We start from the raw sequence: 24648 nt of genomic DNA, 5'->3' as shown, positions 1-24648 counted from the left end.
TCCACGTAAGCCTTTCCGCATGATTTTAACCAAGTGTTACCGATGATTAAATTATGCAAGAAACTTCCTTATTTCCCCCCAGGCCATGTTCTCCTACTATTTTTCTCTGTCTTTCTGTTCCTACTATCGAATTTTAGTCCTCCATAACGATGAAATTTTAGCATCCCTTCACTATCTGAATAACTTTTTTTTATTTCATAATAGATTGTTTTACTGTTTTCATCTCCAGCGGAACTAGTTGGCATATAAACTTATAAAACTGTGGTGGGTGTTGGTTGCTTTTTTTCCTTTGCTTCAATAAACTGTTCAATGCGCTTTTCACAGTTGTTTAATGGATTCCTAATTTCTTATTCTTTATTATACCTACTGCTGCATTACTACTGTTTGATTTTGTACTTATTATTATGATTCACCAGAAGTCCTGTTCTTTCTACCATCGCACTTTACTAATTCTCATCATACGAGGGGGCGATCAGTAAATAATGCAACGCATTTTTTGTCTGCCAGATTCGGTAGAATAAATGTGGAATTTGTTGTGGGATATCATAGAATATTCCCGCTTCGGTGCCTACAGAGACTTGAGGTTCCACTAGGTGGCAGCGTTATAATAGCCTTCAATATGGCGTCTTTAACGAAGGTGCATTCGAAGCAGAGAGCTGTCACTGAGTTTCTTTTGTTGGAAAACCAGAGCATCACAAATATTCATAGGCGCTTGCAGAATGGTTACGGAGACCTGGTACTGAACAGAAGCACAGTGAATCGTTGGGCGAGGGCTCTGTCATCATCGCAAAAAGGTCGCGTAAACTTGTCCGATCTCAGCGTGCCGGCTAGCGGCAACCAGCTGTGACTCCTGCAACACTGGAACGTGCGGACACCCTCACTCGAGGTCATCGACGGATCACAATCACACGCCTCGTTGCTCAACAGCAGGTCTCTGTTGATACTGCTGACACACTTATCCACCAGTCGGGGTACTGGAAGAGATGTGCCCACTGGGTTGCTCGCTGCCTAATAAAAGAACATAAAGAACAACGAAAGACTATCTGTGCGGAATTGCTCAATGAAGAATGCAATCTGCGGGAAGCAGTAGGTGGACAGTGGGGATGTTATTGATGCAGCAAGACGATGGGTCCGGCGTCGCTCAGTGACGTGATACTATGCGGGCATACACGCCCGCTCAGTGAGGGGGCTTAAAGTTGTCGCATCAAACGGAGATTATGTTGGACGATATTGTCTTGTACCAAAAAGAGTGAGGAATAATATAGTGTATTGAAATCCTGAATAAAACCAACCTGCTTACAGAAAAAAGCATTCCATTAGTTATTGAACACCCCTCTTATCTATATTATACCCACTCACTTCTCTTTTATAATTCTCTGAACCCCCTACCTGATTAAGGGCTCGATCATTTCACGCTCATCCCACAATTTTTTTTGTTATTTTTGGTTTCTGATGACCATATCGTCCTGTAGCTCCAGAAGTGCCATAACCAATCAGTCATGCGGTGGAACTGTCCTGGGGAGGAAAACTGCTGTAGTTTCCCCCTGATTTCAGCCATTCGCAGTATCAACAGAGCGACGCCACGTTGACCAGATTATCCTGACTCCCAACAACTACCGAAAAGGCTGCTGCCCCTCTTTAGGGACCAGAAGTTTGTCTGGTCTCTCCATACGTACTCTTCCGTTGTGATTGCACCAACGATACGGTAGGAACGCAAGTCACACCGATCTCGGCAATGTCCGTGACTCATTGGGGACGGGGGACGTGGGAAGGCATAATAAGGTGCATAGGTGCATACTGTGGATTATTCTGTATCAGCTGAAAAATCGATGTGCACTCGACTACGATTTATATTCGTTGCGAAAAAATGTTTTATTTTAATGCTGTATTTAAAAATATCGTTATGAAATACCACTGGCTGTTTATTCACACAAATTAAAGAGTGCTATTGACAAAGGATTTAACGTTGATTCCATATTTCTAGATTTCGAGAAGCCTTTTGACACCGTACCTCAGAAGCAGCTTCTAATCAAGTTGCGTGCCTACGGAGGATCGTCTCAGTTGTGCGACTGGATTAGTGATTTCCTGTCAGAAAGATCATCGAATAAAACAGAAGCGGTATGTGACATTCCCCGAGGAAGTGTTGCAGATCCTCTGCTGTTCCTATTGTATATAAAAAGACTTAGGAGAAAATCTCAGCAGTCCTCTTAGAAGGTTTACAAATGATCTAGTAAAGTCTTCAGGAGATCAACACGAATTACAAAAATTATTTAGACAAGAGATATGCATGCTGCGGAAAGTGACAGTTTACTCTGAACAATAAAAAGTGTTTGATCCTCAGCATGAGTACTAAAAATGTTCTGTTAAATTCCGGTTACACTATGAATCACACACATTTATAGTTTGTCGACTCAGCTGATACCTAGGGATTACAGTTGCGAACAACTTAACTGGAACCAACACGCAGAAAATATTGTGAGGAAAGCCGGAGTTTTCTTGGTAGAACACTTGGAAGCTGAACAAGTCTACTGATGCTTGTCCGTCTTAATCGTCGAGACTATCACGGTCATGAAATACTCTGAAAGTGATTCTATGGACCATCTGCCAACACTTAAGTGTAAACTGCAGAGCTGTCATGTACATATAGTTGTAAATTTCCCTGACCGTCTGCTTTGTGATTAGCTCGATACTACGCTGGTATTAGTGCACATACAGGGTGATCAGGAACAATCTGATAAGCTTGTAAACGTATTGCAGGGAAGGTTCTACTGAGAAATAATAACTAAGAACAAAATTCGCCAGAGACTACGTCGACAAGCGTGTCCTTCGTTTGGTTTCCTAAGACCGAACAAGAGAGCGATACAAAAACTGGACGTGGCATGGTAGCAAAGATCGAACCCCAACCAAAGGCTGAGCAGTTTCTTGCACTACCATCTACGGTATGAGAACAATAGACACTAATTGATTTCGCAGCACAACCTATCCTGTAGTACATTACAAGATTTTCGGACCGTTTCTGACCGCCTTTTATAATACTTGTACTGATAACAACTCTTTCTATCCTTACTGAAGGTCTATGGACCAGTGACTAAAAGAATTGCTGTTCGCTGAGCTATATAGAAAGTTCTTTTTTTCCTGCCTTTTCTGTGAATACTTTGACTGTAGCTGTAAAATCATACTTTGCTGAATTCTGGGTGTAAATGCGACCTTATGACTTTAGTGCTAATTAATAGTTACACTTTTGTAGGTCGTCAGTCAGATAAATGTTTAACAGTATCGGGGCCAAGCAGTATGGCATAAATAGTAGTATTCTAAGTTCAGAGACAGGGATATTTCGAGGAAGAAATCGAATGGTCGATTTTATCGTTTCTAATTGGTATTCCTGCATTAACAATTCTGTATTCCATATCGTTCTTTCATTATAAACTAAAGTAAGTTCAGATATTAGTTTGTGTGAATGATCTGTAAAACAGAATTCCCGGCAAATTTAATTCCATCACTTTTGTTAATCGTAAAATACTGCTCACAATGTGAAACTTTTAGATTCATAATGTATTAATATGAACTGCTAGGAGCTGCTCGCGATCTCTCTCTCTCTCTCGCAAGCGCGCGCGCGCGCGCGCGCGCGTGTGTGTGTGTGTGTGTGTGTGTGTGTGTGTGTGTATGGCCGCTGATTTCTTTCTTTAATTCAACCTTCTGAGGACCACAAACAACCGAACAATTGGTAGAATAATAGTAGAATATAGAAGACGTACGCTGTGCTGTAAGGGTGCCGGAGATGACAATCTAAGAGATCCTCCTCTGGAAAGAAATGGCACCCCAGTCCATCACTCCTAGTTGTCAGCAGTGTGGTGGAAAACAGTCAGGTTGGTACCCCACTGCTGTCTGGGTCGTCTACAGATACATCTTTTTTGGTCATCAGCGCTCAGTTCGAAGACTCATCAGTGAAGTCAGTTCTACTCCAGTCAGTGGAATTCCATCCTGGAGACGTGTCTAGAGACGCCCAAGACAGTGGTGGGATACCAACCTGGCTGTCGCCTGCCATACAGCCCGACAATCAGTAGCGGTGATCTAGGGTGCAATTTTTTGTTTTAGAATGTATGTTTGTTGTACTTCAGATCGTTCCCTGACGTTAAGGCAAAATATTTGGCTTTGAGTCCAGTCCCATATCTCTAACCTGTCTCTCAAAGCTACTGATACATTGTCTGCCATTAATCAGCATTTTGAAGCAAGTCTTCAATATAGCACAAGGAATTTTATGTAGATCCACGAATGCTCCTCACAGCACTACTCTTGGTGCAGCCGAAATCTCTTCAACACTACTAGAGTCGTCATTCAGTGGGTTTACACGAGAGTAATGAGTGAACAACGAAGCCGGCTGACGCATTAATGAGAGACTGGGCGTGCTTCATAGGCGTTCTGGAGGAAGGTGGTTGTTTGGTCCTTTCGGTCATCATGGTTTAGGTTTTGTCTTGGGTCCCTAAACGATCTAAAGCAAACGCCAGGATTGTTTCTTCGAGAAGAGTATGGCCATCTTCCTTATCCAAAGTCCCAAATTCCAAGCTTGTGCAGAGTGAGCTACTTACCTCCTATTGGCATCTCAACTTTCTTCAATGGCTTGGAAAGTTTGTTATCTGACAAGGAAGCACTTGAGTCCGAGGTCGCAAAAGGCCAATGATGTTTACGGCATCCGGAGCCCTATATAATGTCTACTATGCAACCGAAATGTTGGCTGCTAATAGCAGCAGGAGTGGTTGATATCCTTGGTGAGCACAGTATGAGACTACAGAGCACAGCAGAGCTGCTTAGTCGACGAGTAACTTACAACAGTGCTGCAGTTTTAGTGGTGTGCTGCAGAGCAAAGGCAACGCTAAACAAAGCAAACACTGCATTATATCTGCAACTGTTTCCGAAGTTGACATTCCGTCAGAAAGGAACTCAAGGAATATCGCAGAGTAAGAAAGGAGTGGCAGATGAAATATTAGCGTTTCTCCAAGATGAGTCAATGGACTGTGTGATGGCGGATACGCTCGACTCTGTGGACAATCAATACGAGGACCAGAATGATGACGATCCGACCTTAACAAGTGAAAGTGATACTGAAACGGACGCCAAGTCATGTAGTTCTTCAGCCTTGTCGGACAGGGAGCCCCAGGACCCGTCACCATTGAAACATAGTAAAGGACATCGTTGTCCAAGGAAGAGACTAAACACAATTACGTACATTGAAGGTGATCCACAGTACAGAATATGAACAGATGTCGAATAAGGACAAGGCCCACTTGTTACAAAAACTGGTGTTTTCATGTTTCAAGGATGCTCGATACGGTTTACAGGATGTGCATGATAGTGACCTACTACGTTACGCACATCAAATAGCTCATGACATAGATCACAGTGATTTCAGGGGAAGAAGTGGATGGTTGCATGACTTCAGTGATGCAGAACTGGAAGCCGTAACATAACGAAATTTCAAACAAAGCGTCAACTTGACGATGCACAGCAAACTGCGGAATCGCCCCGAAAATTTGTAGATCAGATAAACGCACGTATCCCACCGTTCATTAAGGAATTTGGTTTGAGCTTCGACCTATCGTAATTTGAAAAGGAAACGCATATGAAAGGAACCCTCGAAATCACAAGTACCAAGAAAGATGTATCAAGATCAACTAACATCAATGACTTAATGCATTCATATAGAATCTTGTCAACTGTTGATCTGGATGGTAAATTGGATTGAAAGTTATTTATTGTGCTGTGAGAAGTTTGAGTTCGTGGTCTTTCAAGGTCAGTACATCTACATCTACATGGTAACTCTGCAATTCACACTTAAGTGCCTGGCAGAGGGTTCATCGCACCATTTTCATACTACTTCTCTACCATTCCACTCTCGAATGGCGCGTGGGATAAAGGAACACCTAAATCTTTCTGTTCGAGCTCTGATTTCACTTATTTTATTATGATGATCATTTCTCCCTACGTAGGTGGGTGTCAACAAAATATTTTCGCATTCGGAAGAAAAAGTTGGTGATTGACATTTCGTAAATAGATCTCGCCGCAAAAAGAAACCGCCTTTGTTTCAGTGACTGCCACTCCAACTCGCGTATCATATCAGTGACACTCTTACCCCTATTGCGCGATAACACGAAACGGGTTGCCCTTCTTTGCACTTTTTCGATGTCCTCCGTCAATCCTACCTGGTAAGAATCCCACACCGCGCAGCAATATTCCGGCAGAGGACGAACAAGTGTAATGTAGACTGTCTCTTTAGTGGGTTTGTCGCGTTCTAAGTGTTCTGCCAACAAAGCGCAACCTTTGTTTCGCCGTCTCCACAATATAATCTGTGTGGTCTTTCTTATTTAAGTTGCTCGTAATTGTAATTCTTAGGTATTTAGTCGAATTGATAGCCCTTAAATTTGTGCGATTTATCGTATACCCAAAATTTATCGGATTTCTTTTAATACCCGTGTGGATGACCTCCCACTTTTCTTTGTTTAGTGCCAATTGCTACTTTTCGCACCATACAAAAATTCTCTCTAGATCATTTTGTAATTGGAATTGATCGTAAGATGATTAAGGCCGTTGAAAGCACGAGAGGGAAAATGGGCATAAGAGAACTATAGCTATGGTATATGCACTTCTTTTGGCCAATGGCTGGTCAAATTAACTTGCTTTTGCTTGAATCCATGTGTGCCTGTAAAAATCATACTCCTTTAGAGCAGACTATCTCTCTTGAAAAGTGTGTGACATTGCAGTTCATAGCACCTGGAACAACTAGACAAATTCAGCCCCCTGATGTTTATTTTTTCTGTGCCTATAAACCATGTTATCGCATTATCTGCAGCTACGTCTTAAAATATAGCCAGTTTCACGATAAGCTCCACGAAAGACTATTTCGCATACGGTCGCATGCCATCACATTCCATCATTTCTAATCATTTTTAATCATCTTCTTACACCAATACGATTTTATACGCATTTTTTAAGAGTGGAAACCTAGCTCAACGTCCTGTACGTTTTGTAGCTCTCAAGGAGTTCGCTTTCGATCCTGATGGTTCGAATCTTAGTAATCACTGTAGCGGTGTTCATGGTGCAAGTTAGTATTTTGTTTTGAAAATTTCTTGAATATTGACGATGTCCATTTTGTGAAGGGTAATACATACATCCAGTAGAAGGTTGATCTCTGCACCTCCAGAACACTCATTTTCTGTCGCCCTCCTGATGCACATGGTGGGTCATTAACAGCTAATATTTTTTTGTCATAATGGTTAACATAACAGCTTCAAACGAGCCTTACTGAAAATCTAACTTGACACCTCGCACTCAAGGGGTTTCTCATGAGTTCTCTTCTCTACATCTGTATTGTTATCCCAGTGATGCAGATTTTGAATAACATTCTGTCAATCTTTCACTGCAATAGTTAATTTTTCAATTTATGTTACAATTACATATTTTACAAAGTATACGGCAAGCCAGCACTAAACAGAGATGAGAAAGCTGAAGGGCGGGAAGAATACGTAGAAGGACTATGTAATGAATGTGAATGTGACAGCAATATTATAAAAAAGAAAGAGTGATAAAATGAAAATGCGATGAGAGATATGACACTGTGCAAAGAGTGGCGGAGTATTGATTTACCTAAGTGATTAGAAAGCCTCTGAACACACCCTAAAAATTACTGAAATCGTCGAAACAGCCAGCCATGACAAAACTATTTCACCTGGTATCCAAGACATATGATATCTTCGAAACACCATCAGGCTTCCAAAAAAGGCAGGCACTAAAAGATGTGAATACTACCGAATCATAGGTTCGATACGTCATTGTCTCAATATACCAATACGAGTTATTTACAGAGGAATGGTAAAACTGGTAGAAGCCGACCATTGGTGGAGAACACGTTGTGTTATGGAGAAATCCAGGAACGAGCGAGGCTATATAACATTAGCAGGTAACTTGTAGAAAGGTAAAGCTACGTTTACAAAATATGAAGATTCAGAAAATTTTGTTGTCATTTTTGACTGGAAAACACTCTGAAATTCTGAAGGTAGCACCGATAAAGTAATGGAAAGTAGATTACCTATAGCTCGTACAGAAAACAGACTGCGATTGTGAGGGTCGAAGGACATGAAAGAGAAGCAGCGGTTGTGAAGCGAGTGAACAGGGTTGTAACATGTCGCCAGTTTTAACTGGTCTGCACCTTGAGCAAGCAGTAAAGAAAACAACGGAATTTAGTAAACGGAATTAAAATTTAGGGACAAGAAATAAAAACTTTGAGGTTTTTAGACAATTCCGTAATGGCTGCAGGTTGAACGGAATACATAATATTATGAAACCAGTTTATAAGATGACTATCAACAAAATCAAAACAATGGTAATGGAGTGTAGACCAGGTAATTTAAGCAGTGCTGAGGGAATTAAATTAGAAAACGAAACACTAAAGTAGTTGATGAGTTTTACTATTTCGGCAGCATAATAACTAATCATACGGGAAGTAGACAGAATATGGAATACAGAATGACGGTAGCAAAAAAACTGTTTCTAAAAAAGCGGAGTTTGTTGACGTATAATATAAATATAAATGTTAGGAATCTTTCCCGAAACTATTCTTGGATGAAGCTTCATACACTGCCAATCCACAAACTTCAGAGACTGATTTTATTTCTGGGGAAAAAGCGAGAGGTTGTAACAATTGAAAATTGTACTGAAATGCAGGAGGATCTGCAACGAATCGACGCATGGTGCAGGGAATGGCAACTGAATCTCATTGTAGACAAGTGTAATGTGCTGTGAATACATAGAAAGAAAGATCCTTTATCATTTAGCAACAATATAGCAGGTCAGCAATTGGAAGCGGTTAATTCCATAAATTATCTGGGAGTAGGCATTAGGAGTGTTTTAGAATGGAATCATCATATAAAATTAATCTTCGGTAAATCAGATGCCAGACTGAGAACCATTGGAAGAATCCTAAGGAAATGCAATCCGAAAACAAAGGAAGTAAGTTACAGTACACTTGTTCGACCAGTGCTTGAGTACTGCTCACCGGTGTGGGATCCGTACCAGATAGGGTTGATAGAAGAGAGAGAGAAGATCCAACGGAGAGCAGCGCGCTTCGTTATAGGATCATTTAGTAATAGCGAAATCGTTACGGAGATGATAGATAAACTCCAGTGGAAGACTCTGCAAGAGAGACGCTCAGTAGCTCGGTACGGGCTTTTGTTGAAGTTTCGAGAACATACCTTCACCGAGGAGTCAAGCAGTATGTTGCTTCCTCCTACGTATATCTCGCGAAGAGATCATGAGGATAAAATCACAGAGATTAGAGCACACACAGAGGCATACCGACAATCTTTCTTTCCACGAACAATACGAGACTGGAATAGAAGGGAGAAGCGATAGAGGTACTCGAAGTACACTACGCCACACACCGTCAGATGGCTAGCGGAGTATGGATGTAGATGTAGATGTAGATGGTAGGTTGAATTAACAAATGTAAACAATATGTGCTCATTCGAGCAAGCAATTGTGAGCGGGCAGTGGTAAGAAATTACCTAGTGACAATGTTGTGTCAGCGTTATTGTGTCACAAATCGCAGCGGAGTAACATCTCTGAATCAAGTGTTCAAGACATTCTCCAGACTGTTTTGAAGAAGACAAAAATACGTGCAACGTATGTACCACACACAAAAGCAACGTTGCGTAGTCACCTTTCGCGAGTGGATAGAAATGCAAACCTCGGATATTTCTTTCAGGAAATAATAGTAACAGGTGTCGAGACTTTGTGTTCTCAGTACGAACCTGCCACAAAACGACAAAGTGACGATATTCGCACGAAGGGTAAACGCTTGACGGAGTAATCAACAGTCAAGTCAGTGTGACACGTGAATGGAACAGTATCACAAAGGAGGAATTTCCTGACACTTTTACAGAGTTTTATGAAATTTCTGTGCGTTTTAGTGGAGTGAGGAGAGACTGTACAGAACACCTGAAGCATTAAAACCACAATATTAACGTTTCTCTGTTTTTATTAACCCCGATTCGAAACTTTTTGGACTGACTTGTGATCCTCGGGAAGAATCTTGGGTGCAGAGCGGTTCAAATTGGCTTCAACGTCTGGGATATTTTTGATCATAAACGATTAGTTACTAAATATAAGAATACGTACTGTTACAGACAGACACTAGTACCAAACATTGAGTTAGTGGATTCGTTGTTGGAAAGCACCGAAGTTTTATACCAGACTAACAATGTTAACTTAAGTTTCCGGTGATTTACATAAATCATTTTATTGGAGCGCCAAAATATTCTTCTATTGCGGGCACTAACGACCTCTAGTTAATAACCGCCCTGTCCTCCTTCAATACTTTTTATTCTTCCAACCGCCTATTTCTCGGTTTCTAACGACCCTTACCAACTTAGTAGTTACAACCCTGGAATCGTATTTACTGGATATGAGATATAAATGTATATACTTTCTATAAATCTCCTTCAGTCATTCCATCCACTCTCATAGCACAACGTGCGTTAACTCTACATATCTAGTGACAACGGCGTCAACAGGATGTTAAAATCTAACCAACAATTTTTTTTTCAGTTGCACCATTGTCGATGGGAGATTAAACCGCTTTACACGAAAGAAAAAGCTTGCCCCAAGTACCGAGGGAAAATTTTCCTTAGGAAACTGCTCAACTTGCAGTTCACGACGGCGGTAAGAACACGAACGCGGACGTGGAGCGGCGGCTACAGAATATTTTTCACACAGTCTCCACGGTCGCTCCATTACAACAGAGGTGGGTCTGGTTATTAATTCAGAAAACTTGGGGCCGATATCTTAACCTATAACCGGGGCGGGAGCGGCGGCTAAGCAAGCACTATTAGCATTCCATTAGGTGCCGGCGCACGTTTAACATCTGCATAACTGATCCTGCCGGCGGGCTGTGCAAACGCCCCGAGCTGCCCGCTGCCGGCAGCCGCCCGCGTCCTCCGACGCCCGGCGGGGTCCTCCAGAGCGCGCTACACTCTCTGGTGTGTGGCGTCTGGGACGTGCTGTTGCCGGCAACGAGGCGTGCGAAGTCACGGCATGGACAATGAGCCGCCTGCACCGCACTGTCAGAGGACTGTATTCGTTATTTCCACGGCTAGGCATCAAAACTGCAACACCAGGAATGATAGTAAACACTGAAATTTTACTTACACTACTGGCCATTAAAATTGCTACACCAAGAAGATACGCAGATGATAAACGAGTATTCATTGGACAAATATATTATACTACAACTGACATGAGATTACATTTTCACGCAATTTCAGTGCATATATCCTGAGAAATCTGTACTCAGAACAACCACCTCTGGCCGTAATAACGGCCTTGATACGCCAGGGCATTGAGTCAAACAGAGCTTGGATGACCTGTGCAGGTACAGCTGCCCATGCAGCTTCAACACGATACCACAGTTCATCAAGAGTAGTGACTAGCGTATTGTGACGAGCCGGTTGCTCGGCCACCATTGACCGGACGTTTCCAACTGGTGAGAGATCTGGAAAATGTGCTGGCCATGGCAGCAGTCGAACATTTTCTGTATCCAGAAACGCCTGTACAGGATCGGCAACATGCGGTCGTGCATTGTTCTGCTGAAATGTAGGGTTTCCCAAGGATCGAATGAAGGGTAGAGCCACGGGTCGTAACACATGTGAAATGTAACGTCCACTGTTCAAAGTGCAGTCAATGCGAACAAGAGGTGACAGAGACGTGTAACCAATGGCACCCCATACCATCACGCCGGGTGATACGCCAGTATGGCGATGACGAATACACGCTTCCAATGTGCGTTCACCGCGATGTCGCCAAATATGGATACAAACATCATGATGCTGTAAACAGAACCCAGATTCATCCGAAAAAATGACGTTTTGCCATTCGTGCACCCACGTTCGTCGTTGACTACACCATCGCAGGCGCTCCTGTCTGTGATGCAGCGTCAAGGGTAACCGCATCCATGATCTCCGAGCTGATAGTCCATGCTGCTGCAAACGTCGTCGAACTGTTCGTGCAGATGGTTATTGGCTTGCAAACGTCCCCAGCTTCTGACTCAGGGATCGAGACGTGGCTGCACGATCCGTTACAGCCATGCTGATAAGATGCCTGTCATCTCGACTGCTAGTGATACGAGGCCGTTGGGGTCCAGCACGGCGTTCCGTATTACCCTCCTGAACCACCGATTCCATATTCTGCAAGCAGTCATTGGATCTCGACCAACGCGAGCAGCAATGTCGCGATACGACAAACCGCAATCGCGATAGGCTAAAATCCGGCCTTTATCAAAGTCGGAAACGTCATGGTACGCATTTCTCCTCCTTACACGAGGCACCACAATAAAGTTTCACCAGGCAACGCCGCTCAACTGCTGTTTGTGTATGAGAAATCGGTTGGAAACTTTCCTCATGTCAGCACGTTGTAAGTGTCGCCACCGGCGCCAACCTTGTCTGAATGCTCTGAAAAGCTGATCATTCGCATATCACAGCATCTTCTTCTGTCGGTTAAATTTCGCGTCTGTAGCACATCATCTTCGTGGTGTGGATATTTTAATGGCCAGTAGTGTATTTTGCATATAAAGTATAGTGGAACAATGCATTACTATATTTATTCGTGAATTGTGGGTGTACATGATGTTACACTGGGTACAAAAGGGTACCGTAATCGCATGTGAACACTAGGTTCTATACATCTCCAGAATGCTATATTTTGCATGTATCAAAAGACTCTGTCTTTCTTTGGTGCAGCAGGAAGTAGTTTTATCATTTTAAAGTTTGTCACTGTAGTGAATGGGATAGAAAACTTGCAGGGTGGATATATGTCAGATGTTGGACATACATATCCTGCATTACAGTATTAGGAGCGTTGCACTGTGCATGACTGATATTTCGGAAACTACATGGCTTGAACATTACATCGTGTTTAAGTGCAAAACAATGTAGTCTTAGGAGTGCATGTGTTTATGTTCCACGATCATTTCTCTCTTGTCCGTATCTTCTTGGTGCTGACCCCAAACAAAAGAACAATACTTTAAAATTGATAGTGCATTTTATTTACGTAAAATGCTTCAAACTCCGTCTGTCTGATGCTCCTCCATGCATGAACCACACGTTTCTTTTTAACCGTCTGTTATATCATCACAACACCCTCATATCTACTTTACACCGATAGAGAGTGCTAATCTCTTCGACACGGGCGCATCTGGAGAGAATTTGTGCACTTCATTGGTTGGTGTGAGTACGACTAGTGGGAACAGTCTTTGCTGAACAGTAGTTACGGACTCATCTCGATCTGTTCCTTCACGAGATGTGGAACGTAGCAGATATGGTACCGTCCTACTTATGGTCAGCTGCAAATTAAATCAGTGACAGTGTTTTAGGGAGGAGATCTCTCAAGCTCCAACTTTACCCTAAGGATGCGAAAATGCTTTTTGACTCCCATCCACATAAGGAAAGATGGGCAACTAAAGTGCCATAAATATGTAGATAACGTAACTGCGTCGGTATAGGATGCTGTCTGATATACTTTGGTTTATATGTTGTAGAATTAACCATGAATGGAGGTACTGCACAGTCACATTCGCAGTCTAGTAATGGAAGGGTGGTTTAGTGATGATACAGAAATTCAGAAGCATGCTGTCCTGTCATTGGTCAGTGTTGGAATCACGGAAAAACTGGTAAAATTGCTGAAATTGATCTCACTATCAACTGTGGTACTTATTACAGTAACCGAGCGAGGTGGCGCAGTGGTTAGACACTGGACTCGCATTTGGAAGGACGACGGTTCAATCCCGCGTCCGGCCATCCTGATTTAGGTTTTTCGTGATTTCCCTAAATCACTCCAGGCAAATGCCGGGATGGTTCCTCTGAAAGGGCACGGCCGACTTCCTTCCCCATCCTTCCCTAATCCGATGAGACCGATGACCACGCTGTCTGGTCTCCTTCCCCAAACCAACCAACCAACTTATTACAGTACATTGTCCCATATCGACAGTGTCTTTCCCAATCCATCCGTCCACTGACACACTGTCGATACCTCTCGTTTAATATGGGGAGGGCCTTGGTGCAAGCGACACTTTCTGGAGTTGGCCAACACCAAAACAGTGACCATGTACATGGCTACAACATAAGGAACCAAAGCTCTTCGTCTCTTTGAAATGGAGCACCTAGACATCTGCTACCCCATCACTGTGAAAGATGACAATAAATGTAGAGGTCATCACCTTCAGGCAGCTGTTTGGAAATGCTCCACAATTCTGCAACTCTTCCAGTTTCCGTATGTTGTCTTATCTGCTGCATTTTTGTCAATAGGAGCACTGCCCTTGTCTTTTATTTCAGCCATTCTGTGTGTTGTGGAAGCAGCATAGTTTACACCATGTGATGTCCACCTCTCTGTAAGAGCCAGTGGATCGAACTGTGTTAATATTTCCAGAATGAGATTTTCACTCTGCAGCGGAGTGTGAGCTGATATGGAACTTCATGGCAGATTAAAACTGCAAGACCGATTTCTGCTTCTAAGGATCAACTGCAGGTTTAGAGCACCCACCCCATTGAGTCAGTGGTCGCTTCCTAAGTGTACAGCCGCTCACACGTATTTCCGCCTTTAACGAAGCCAAAAATGATTGAATCACGTCTTTGTAGCGATTGCAACAGCATTTCACCGCCTTTTGGGTATCTGATGACATTCTCTGACGGTGCTCGTATTCTCTTGGGCTTAACTTGACGCGTTTTTCTTGAGCAAAAAGTTATTTTCTTTTTCGAATCCAGTCACGTTCACTTTCGAAGAAATGTGCTCGTTGCTTTCGAATTATTATTCGTAACGGCTCCATGGAGTCACATCGCTACTCGAGTTTCATCAATACCACGAGCAATCTGGTCAGTCATATCGCTCTTGGGTAACTGGTTTACAGGGTTTGAATCGCCATTGCCACTTCGCCTGCAACTCAGTTTGCAAAGTGTCACGTCCAGACTCCGTGAATTGGGGCGTAGTGGTCCAGTTGACTCGCGATCCCGGCGAACACACTGCAGCCCTTAAGCTGGATAACCTTGTCTTGGACTATATTTTGAAAATCGCGATCTCTTTCGAAATATGCAGGAAACAAATGAACGCGTCATGGCTCGCCCACAAGTAACAACGGATGAGATGACGCCTAGCGCCCCGGGAAGACGGAATACTGATAACCCATGTCCCATATTGCATTGTGATCCATCGATTTGTGAAGTGTCGACGGTCTCTGAACCACTGAACAACCAGTCACACCCCTGCAGCGTGCGCGGGGCGACGTCCCGTCATGTTTACACTGCTTCACTGCACCCAAGTGTGCAGACTCTCCCGATTGGGCACACTCCACCCACTGTGGAGAGATTGGAACAATCGAGCTCGCTTCACACACTTGTGAATGGATGGTGCTTCACTTTCGGCGATTGTTCCCCAGGGCGATCCTTCCATTACCAACCTCTTTATTAACACAACAATGGCGATCCTGGACGTCTGTTACCAGGTGGACACAGGAGCTATTATTTCCTTGGTAAGCCGTCAAACTTATGCCCATCTGGATTGCCTCGAATTGGCTCCATTCTCCCGTATTTTTGTCAGATGATGACAGTTAGGTTCCTTTATGGAGTCAACTCACAATCGCTGCTGCCAACAGAAAGGTCACATAGCTAATAACGTAGTTCATTATCGTTAGTCACTCAACCTGCAACAGTTTTGGTCTCGAAGCCATCTCGTTGTTTGGTTTCTCCGTCAACGACGATGTTCACGACATCTGTCACACATATCCTTCCAGAAAATCGACGACCTTTGTTCCGTTTTCGTACCTACATTTGAACCTCGCCATGGGTGCACCAGAAATTTCCTATCCTATATCTCCTTGCATCCCAGTACAGTTCCATTTCTGCCAGGCACGAACTATTCCAACCTCGTTAGGGAGACCTTTAAGGATGAACTCTATCGCCTCTAGGAAGCTAGAGTGATTGATTGAACCTGTTAAAACCAGCACTTGGGCCACATATGTGGTAGTCATGCAGAAATCCAATGTTTCCTTCCAGCTACACGGAGGTTTTAAATCGACAATTAGTGCTGAGGCACATGTGGAAATCTACTCCTTATACACGACCGGAGGTCCCCCTCCAAAATCTTGTCAGGGACGAACGTTTTTTTAAGATCTTGTTGATGTATATTTTCAGATCCCGCTGAATGAAGAGTTACAAATCATCACGGTTAATAACACTCCCTTCTGCTTATACAAATGCAAGCGCTTGCCTTTTGGCAATCTGATCCCATATCTGTTCTTGCTTCTGCTAACTATCTCGATGACTTAATGGTAACAGGCGCTATACGTCAGGACCACCTGCTCATTCTATAAGCCCGCTTTGCTATGTTGCATGAAACATGTCTCAAGTGCCGCTTACACAAATTCCCGTTTTTCAGGAGTTAGTGAAATACCTCAGACGTTGTGCAACATACCACGTAGGACATATATAAGAGATAGTGAAAGTTCAATGAAGAGCAGCGCATGTCATCATTGGGTCGTTTAGTCGGCGCGAGAGAGTTACAGAAATTTTCAACAAACTTTCTTGTAAAAGAAAGGCATTAAGCAGTACAGAGAGATTTAATACCGAAATTTTGAGAGACCACTTTTCGAGAAGAGTCCGACAACATATTACATACATCTCATGAAATGACCAATGATAAGGAAAATCGAGAAATTAGACCTAATACAGAGTATTACCGACAGTCATTCCTCCCAAGCGCCATTCCTAAGTGGAACAGGGAAGGGGACCAGTAAAAGGAACCAGAAGTATCCTCCGCCACCGTCAGGTGGCTTATGGAGTACTATCGTAGATACAAAAACACATACGCGATTCAGACCACTGAAAACAATGTCATTACTATTGACTCTCTATCCCATTACATAACTTATTATACGTATTCCAAGTACCTCCCTAAAGTGGCCCATATTGAGCCGTCTGGTAAACCAATTGCGGGACAAAGCTGTCCAGTACAGATGACGGCCGCTTATGAGCATGCTTTCACACAGCTGAGGCATCTGCTGCGCCCATGCGTCCTTTTCGCCATCACTTCCACGGGTTTTAGCTATGGATGCCTCCCCACAAGGCACTGGTGCAGTGCTGGCACTTAGGAGCAACGACGGCACCGAATATCAGATTGCCTGTATGTCAAAGACGTAGACACCCGCTCAAAAGAACAAACTCGTAGATAGGAAAAGCAGTTATCTTTGCAAGCAACAAGTTTCATGTTTATCTATTCATGACCACGTTTACACTCATTATAGAGCATAAACCGCTGATATTGTTCCTCAGGCTGCATGCCTGGCTCCCCCAAAGGGCAGCATAATGGCCCCAAGGTTTGGCGCTTTTCCTCAGCTACAAGAATTACACCACAATTACGAGCTGACAGCACAACATGGAAATGCGGACAATTTGTCTCGCTTTCACGGGGGACCAGACTCAGCCTTTAACCAACAGGAAATCTCATATAGGTGTAGGCTTCCACGGCTGTAGTCACTGTCAATAAAATTCTTCTGGGCTGTTGACCGCATTATCAATACATCAAATTATCCGAAGTTTCGGCACAGTTGTAAGTGGTTACTCCCAAAGAGGCAGAAATGTCGGACATGCTGCACCAAGAATAAGTACAGATGTGGATTTTTGGAATTTTTGTAAATTTCTTGCAGGTGCAGCTCGATGGCAGTAGTTATGGAACCAATTGGTACATCAGATGGCAGGCATTGGCAATGTTGATATTTTGCAGACGTTTCTGTCAGGTTTACAACACCTCTTACAGGCGAGAAGGCACTGCCCAACGGACACTATATAAGAGTGTGAAGTAATCAGGGCAGCACAGGGCACTGACGTGCAGTGAAGAAACCATATGTTGCAGTTATCACAGCGCCTAGTGAGTGTGTACGGACCAAAGCGAGCTCAAGAAAGCTGACGTTGTAATTATTAAAGAGCACTCTATTTGTCCCCTCCAAAGGAACTACATCAGAAGTGTAGGGAAAAGAAGTACAACTAAGCGAATCTGGAGGCTCAAATCAGGCAGTCGTGTCGCCATTCCGTCCGCGTCGAGAACCGGAGAGAATGATGATTTTTTTGTCGCAAGCCGACCACGGCGACTTTTTGATGATGGATCTCGGTGGCCGACTGCCCGCTGAAGCTATCTCGAACCTCCGCTGCACGGATGTGTCATAGCTGTGGCGGGGCTCACCACACCTTGGAGCTGCAACGGCGGAAGAAGCGAGAGGTCTGCTAGCCCCCGCTCTCTGGGTGACGCCGTTCAGCGGTCTCAAGCAACCATTCGCAGCAGCGGCCGGGCCAGAACGTGAACTCGTGGCCATCAGGATGTATAGAGCTGTCTGCGGTCATTGAACGAGATGCCGTGGCTGGACGGGCGGAGCTGTATCCCTTCGGCACGCAGCGGCCATTTTTTTTTTTTTTTTTTTTTTTTTTTTGTCATCGGTCTACTGACTGGTTTGATGCGGCCCGCCACGAATTCCTTTTCTGTGCTAACCTCATCATCTCAGAGTAGCACTTGCAACCTACGTCCTCAATTATTTGCTTGACGTATTCCAATCTCTGCCTTCCTCTACAGTTTTTACCCTCTACAGCTCCCTTTAGTACCATGGAAGTCATTCCCTCATGTCTTAGCAGATGTCCTATCATCCTGTCCCTTCTCCTTATCAGTGTTTTCCACATATTCCTTTCCTCTCCGATTCTGCGTAGAACCTCCTCATTCCTTACCTTATCAGTCCACCTAATTTTCAACATTCGTCTATAGCACCACATCTCAAATGCTTCGATTCTCTTCTGTTCCGGTTTTCCCACAGTCCATGTTTCACTACCATACAATGCTGTACTCCAGACGTACATCCTCAGAAATTTCTTCCTCAATATATTGATTCATTATATTAGTAGACTTCTCTTGGCCAGAAATGCCTTTTTTGCCATAGCGAGTCTGCTTTTGGTGTCCTCCTTGCTCCGTCCGTCATTGGTTATTTTGCTGCCTAGGTTGCAGAATTCCTTAACTTCATTGACTTCGTGACCATCAATCCTGATGTTAAGTTTCTCGCTGTTCTCATTTCTACTACTTCTCATTACCTTCGTCTTTCTCCGATTTACTCTCAAACCGTACTGTGTACTCATTAGACTGTTCATTCCGTTCAGCAGATCATTTAATTCTCCTTCACTTTCACTCAGGATAGCAATGTCATCAGCGAATCGTATTATTGATATCCTTTCACCTTGTATTTTAATTCCACTCCTGAACCTTTCTTTTATTTCCATCATTACTTCCTCGATGTACAGATTGAAGAGTAGGGGCGAAAGGCTACATCCTTGTCCTACACCCTTCTTACTACGAGCACTTCGTTCTTGATCGTCCACTAAGCCGTGGCTTGAATAGGACTGCTACATCCACAAGGCTTGGCGACCGAGCGCCGATGCTGCAGGTTCCAGCATTGGCGTTGGCACTGACCCACGCATGCACAGTGTGCAGCGCTATCGCCGAGTTCAGCAGAAGCCCGCTTTGTACCTTCCTTGACACATTTGCCTGCGTTTCTCTGCACGCTTCTGGGTGGCACCCCTCTCTCCCAAATCATACCTCTCGGTCATTCTGACATATTGCAAACCCTGAGCTCAGGTGGGGTGGGGGGGGGGGGGGGGGGAAGGGGGTTCCATTTGGACGGCTGATCAAATCGGACAGTATGCAGATTTGTGGAGCATTCAGTTGTAGCCTGAGAATGTGAAGGCAAGTAAACCCGTCGTCAGTTTTCTGGACGATCACGTCCGACCACCACAGGGGAGCACCACTGTGTAGTACACCGGGAAGATTTGATTCATTATAAATGGTTTTCGAAATCTTGCGACTGTAGCAACAATAGCTTTGTTTATAAGTAAATAAGTGTTCCGCTACCAGAGGAAATAAAGAAAAATCGTGACTGGCAGGGGATGATTTATTACTTATTTATTTATAAACATACCTACACCAAGAAGATTGTAATCGCTTCACATCTGCACCTGCCATGCGAGAGCAAGTAATGGACGACCTGTCACATGCTGTGTCATGTAACATAAGCGGCCGGAGACCAGTAGCAGCCAGACTAGGAGAATTACTGTCCCATTTGCAAGCTGCCGTTAACATCACAAAACAGACGACTGCGTTTTTAGTGCTTCTGTGGCTGAGAAGCATGGACTGCTAAAGAGTGGCGTCGCATTGTCGTCAGCTGTGAATCGCGTTTCTGCACTGTCCTGGATGACCATCATCGGTGATATGGCGCCGACCTGAGGAGAGGCCTCACTCTTCAAATATCTGGGAAATACACAGCGTGTTACTCCTGGGGTCACGGAGTGCGGAACCATTGGCTAAGGTTTCAGCTGATGGCTGATAGTCATTGACAGAACTGTGATGACACAACGGTACGTTGCGGTCATTCTGCGTCATCATGTGGTAAATCTCATGAGACATTATTGAAGTGCAGTTTTTCAGCAGGGTAATGCTTGTCGACACATAACAAATGAACAGTCTACGTGAAGTTCACACACTCCCTTGGCAAGCCAGATCCCCTGATCTGTCTCCGACTGAACGTGTATGGAACCAGCTTCTACATCAGTTTCGCCCCAGTGTCGATATCCAAGATATCAAGAACCAGTTGCAGTAGCTCTCGGCCAGCATTTAAACAGAAGATACAAGGGCTTTATCACACCCTTCCCAACCGAATCAGTGCGTGCATCTAGAACAGAGGGGTTGCAACGTCATCCTGATTAATGGGCTCATACTGCCAAGTTCTTTGTAAATTTCACACGATTTTGTAATCACTGAAATAACACCACGTATCCTCTCAATCCATGAAGTTTGATTTCTTTTCCTCCTCCCATTCTCGATACTTCACTTTTTTTCGGGCAGTGTAATATGTGGAAGCGTATGTAGTTTGCTCACAATTGTTTAAAGCTTCTTACTGTTATACAAATAACATTACTAACATACGGGGCGTTTCCATTATCCTGTCTCCACTTTTGCACGGTTTCTTCGTCGCCTATGTTTCCCTTCGTGACGTTTGCAGGATTTTGCAAGTACTGTAAACAAGGATTGTAAGATGTTCCCAAGAACTGATATATACTCTGAACACAGTTTACTAATGATCAGGAGTAGGCTGAAGTTTAAGGAACTAGTCAGGAACCATCAATGCGCAAAGAAGTCGAATACAGGAAAACTAAGGACTGAAGAGATATACTTGATGTTCTCCGAACCTGTAGAAGCTGCAGTAATGAATAGCTCAGTAGGCAGTTCATTTTGAAGAGGAATGAACATCTCTATAAACGGCAGTCGCAGATGGTGGACAGACAAACACATTTACAAGGAAGCTAACTGCTAACTGAGTAACAGAAGATATACTTCAGCTGATTGACGGAAGAAGGAAGTAGAAAAATGTTGAGAGAAATCCAGTAATACAGGTATACAGGTCACTTAGGAATAAAATAAATAGGAAGCGCAAGGAAACTAAAGAGCAATGGTTTCCTGAAAAATGTGATGAAACTGAAAAAGAAATCGTCAGAAGGAATGACTCAGCGTATAGTAAAGTCAAAACGCCCTTCGACGAATCTAAAGATCAGGGCGGTAGCATTGACAGTATAATGAGAATTCCATTGTTAAATACAAAGGAGAGAGCGGACAGCTGGAAAGAGTACACGGAAGGCATGTGTGAGGGGACGACTGGTCTGAGGACAGGATACAAGAAGAAAGCGTAGGGATCAGATAGGAGGTCCAGTGTTAGAGTCGGAACTAAAACATATTTGAAGGCTTAAGATCAAACAATGCTGAAGTTATAGATAACATTCGATCGGACTTTCTAAAAACATTTTGGGAAGTGGTAATCAAACGACTCTTCACACTAGTGTGTAGAATGCGACATACCATCAGAGCTGCGGAAAAATATCATCCATAAAATTCCGGAAATGGAGCTGACAAGTGCGAGAATTATCGCACCATCAGCTTAAGAGCTCATGCACCCAAGTTTCTGACAGGAATAATACACGGAACAATCGAAAATAAAAATGAGAATCTGTTAAACGACGACCAGTTTGGCTTTAAGAAAGGCACCTCTAATGTTACGGTTGATAATGGAAGGATTTGTCGACTTGGACAAAGCGTTGGACAGTGTCAAATGACGCAAGATGTTAGAAATTCTGAGAAAATAGAGGTAAACTATATGGAAAGATGGGTAATATACAACGTGTACAAGATTCAAGGTGGAACAATAAGAGTGGAAGAGGAAGAACGAAGTGCTCGAGTTACACAGTGTGCAAAATAAAGACGTAGTCTTTCACCCCTACTATACTATCTATAGATCGAAGAATCAATGACGGAAATAAAAGAAAGGTTCAAAAGTGGGAGTAAAATTCAAAGTGAAAGAATATCACTGCTAAGATTCGGCGATGACATCGCTATCCTCAGTGGAATTGAAGAAGAATTACAGTATTTGTTGAATGGAATAAAAGGTATCATGAGTACAGAACATGGGCTGAGAATAAATAGAAGGAAGACGAAATTAATGAGAAACAGCGAGAAATTTAACACCACCATTGAGAATCACAAAGTAGATGAAGTTAAGGAGTCCTGCTACCTAGGCAATGAAATAACCCATGATGGACGGAGGAAGCAGGACATAAAAAGCAGAGTAGCACTAGCAAAATGGGATTCCTGGCCATTGGACATAGGCCTCAATTTGAGGAAGAAGTTTTGAGAACATACGTTTGGAGCACATTATTGTATGGTAGTGAAATATGAGCTGTGGAAAAACCGGAGCAGAAGAGAATCGAAGCATTTGAGATGTGGTGCTACAGACGACTGTTGAAAATTGGGTGGACTGATAAGGTGAAGAATGCGGTGTTTCTCTGCAGAATCGACGAGGAAAGGAATATATGGAAAACAGGAACAATAAGAAAGGACAGGATGACAGAACATCTGTTAAGGCACCAAGGAACAACTATAGTACTAGAGGGCAGTAGAGGGCGTAAACAATGTAGACGAAGGCAGAGATTGAAATATATCTGACAGGTAGTTGAGATGTAAGTTGTAATTGCTGCTCTGAGATGAAAATGTTAACACTGGAGAGGAATTTGTGGTGGACCACATCAAACCAGTCGGAAGAGTGATGACTGAAAACAAAAATAAATAAACATGTATCTTGCTTATTTTCACAGCATTTTCGTCATTGTAGTTCCATATCTCAACATCTTTACAATTTCTAATTTTATTTCTTTTCCTAAAACTTATCAGTTCCTTCCGTGAGGATTGTACATTGATTTTCTATTTTAAGAATGATTGATTCGTCGCAGCTTTAGTGCAACTAGAAATAGTTCCATAACATACTAACTTCTTACTTTATTACTGACAATAACATGTACTATAACAATATGAAGATGGTATCTGTTCTTTCGAATGTGTCCGAAAGAACAGATAACATCGGTAACCATACAGCTCTCTTAGAATAAAATGATAATTAAATCAAGACCCTAAGCAGTCGACAGGCGTTGATATACATCAACGGAAACAGTTCATAATGTGTGCCCCGACCGGTACTCGAACATGGGATCTCCTGCTTACATGGCAGACGCTCTATCCAGCTGAGCCACCGATGGCGTAAAGGATAGTGCGACTGCAGGGATTTATCCCGTGCACGCTCCCCGTGAGACCCACATTCCCAACTTAAGGGCCACACAATACATTCATAGTGCCCCTGGCCATTACACTCATTACTCGCGGCTTGCAATCTTACTGAGTCCTGTAAGAGTTCGGGTAATTTGTGTGCATCCCGAACAGAAGAAGAAGGTCAATGGCCAGTTACCCTTAACTATTTTAAGATGTCCGAAAGAACAGATACCATCTTCATATAGTTAAGGCTAACTGGTCATTGACCTTCTTCTTCTGTGCTGGATGCACATGAATTACTCGAACTCTTACAGGACTCGGTAAGATTGCAAGCCGCGAGTAATGAGTGTAATGAGCAGGGGCACTACGAACGTAGTATGTGGACATTAAGTTGGGAATGTGGGTGTCACGGGGAACGTGCACGGCATAAATCCCTGCAGTCGCACTATCCTCTCTGCCATCGATGGCTCAGATGGATAGAGTGTCTGCCAGTAAGCAGGAGATCCCGGGTTCGAGTCTCATGGCTGCACACATTTACAACTGTCCTCATTCCAGAATGAGATATTCACTCTGCAGCGGAGTGTGCGCTGATATGAAACTTCCTGGCAGATTAAAACTGTGTGCCCGACCGAGACTCGAACTCGGGACCTTTGCCTTTCGCGGGCAAGTGCTCTACCAACTGAGCTACCGAATCACGACTCACGACCGGTACTCACAACTTTACTTCTGCCAGTAGTAAAGTTTGGAAGGTAGGAGACGAGGTACTGGCAGAAGTAAAGTTGTGACTACCGGTCGTGAGTCGTGCTTCGATAGCTCAGTTGGTAGAGCACTCGCCCGCGAAAGGCAAAGGTCCCGAGTTCGAGTCTCGGTCGGGCACACAGTTTTAATCTGCCAGGAAGTTTCAACTGTCCTCATTGATGTATATCAACGCCTGTCGACAGC

This window comes from Schistocerca cancellata, chromosome 1 (genome assembly GCF_023864275.1).
Source record: "Schistocerca cancellata isolate TAMUIC-IGC-003103 chromosome 1, iqSchCanc2.1, whole genome shotgun sequence".
NCBI lineage: Eukaryota > Metazoa > Arthropoda > Insecta > Orthoptera > Acrididae > Schistocerca > Schistocerca cancellata.
The sequence above is the reverse complement of the archived record's forward strand: the minus strand, read 5'-3'. Positions refer to the sequence as shown.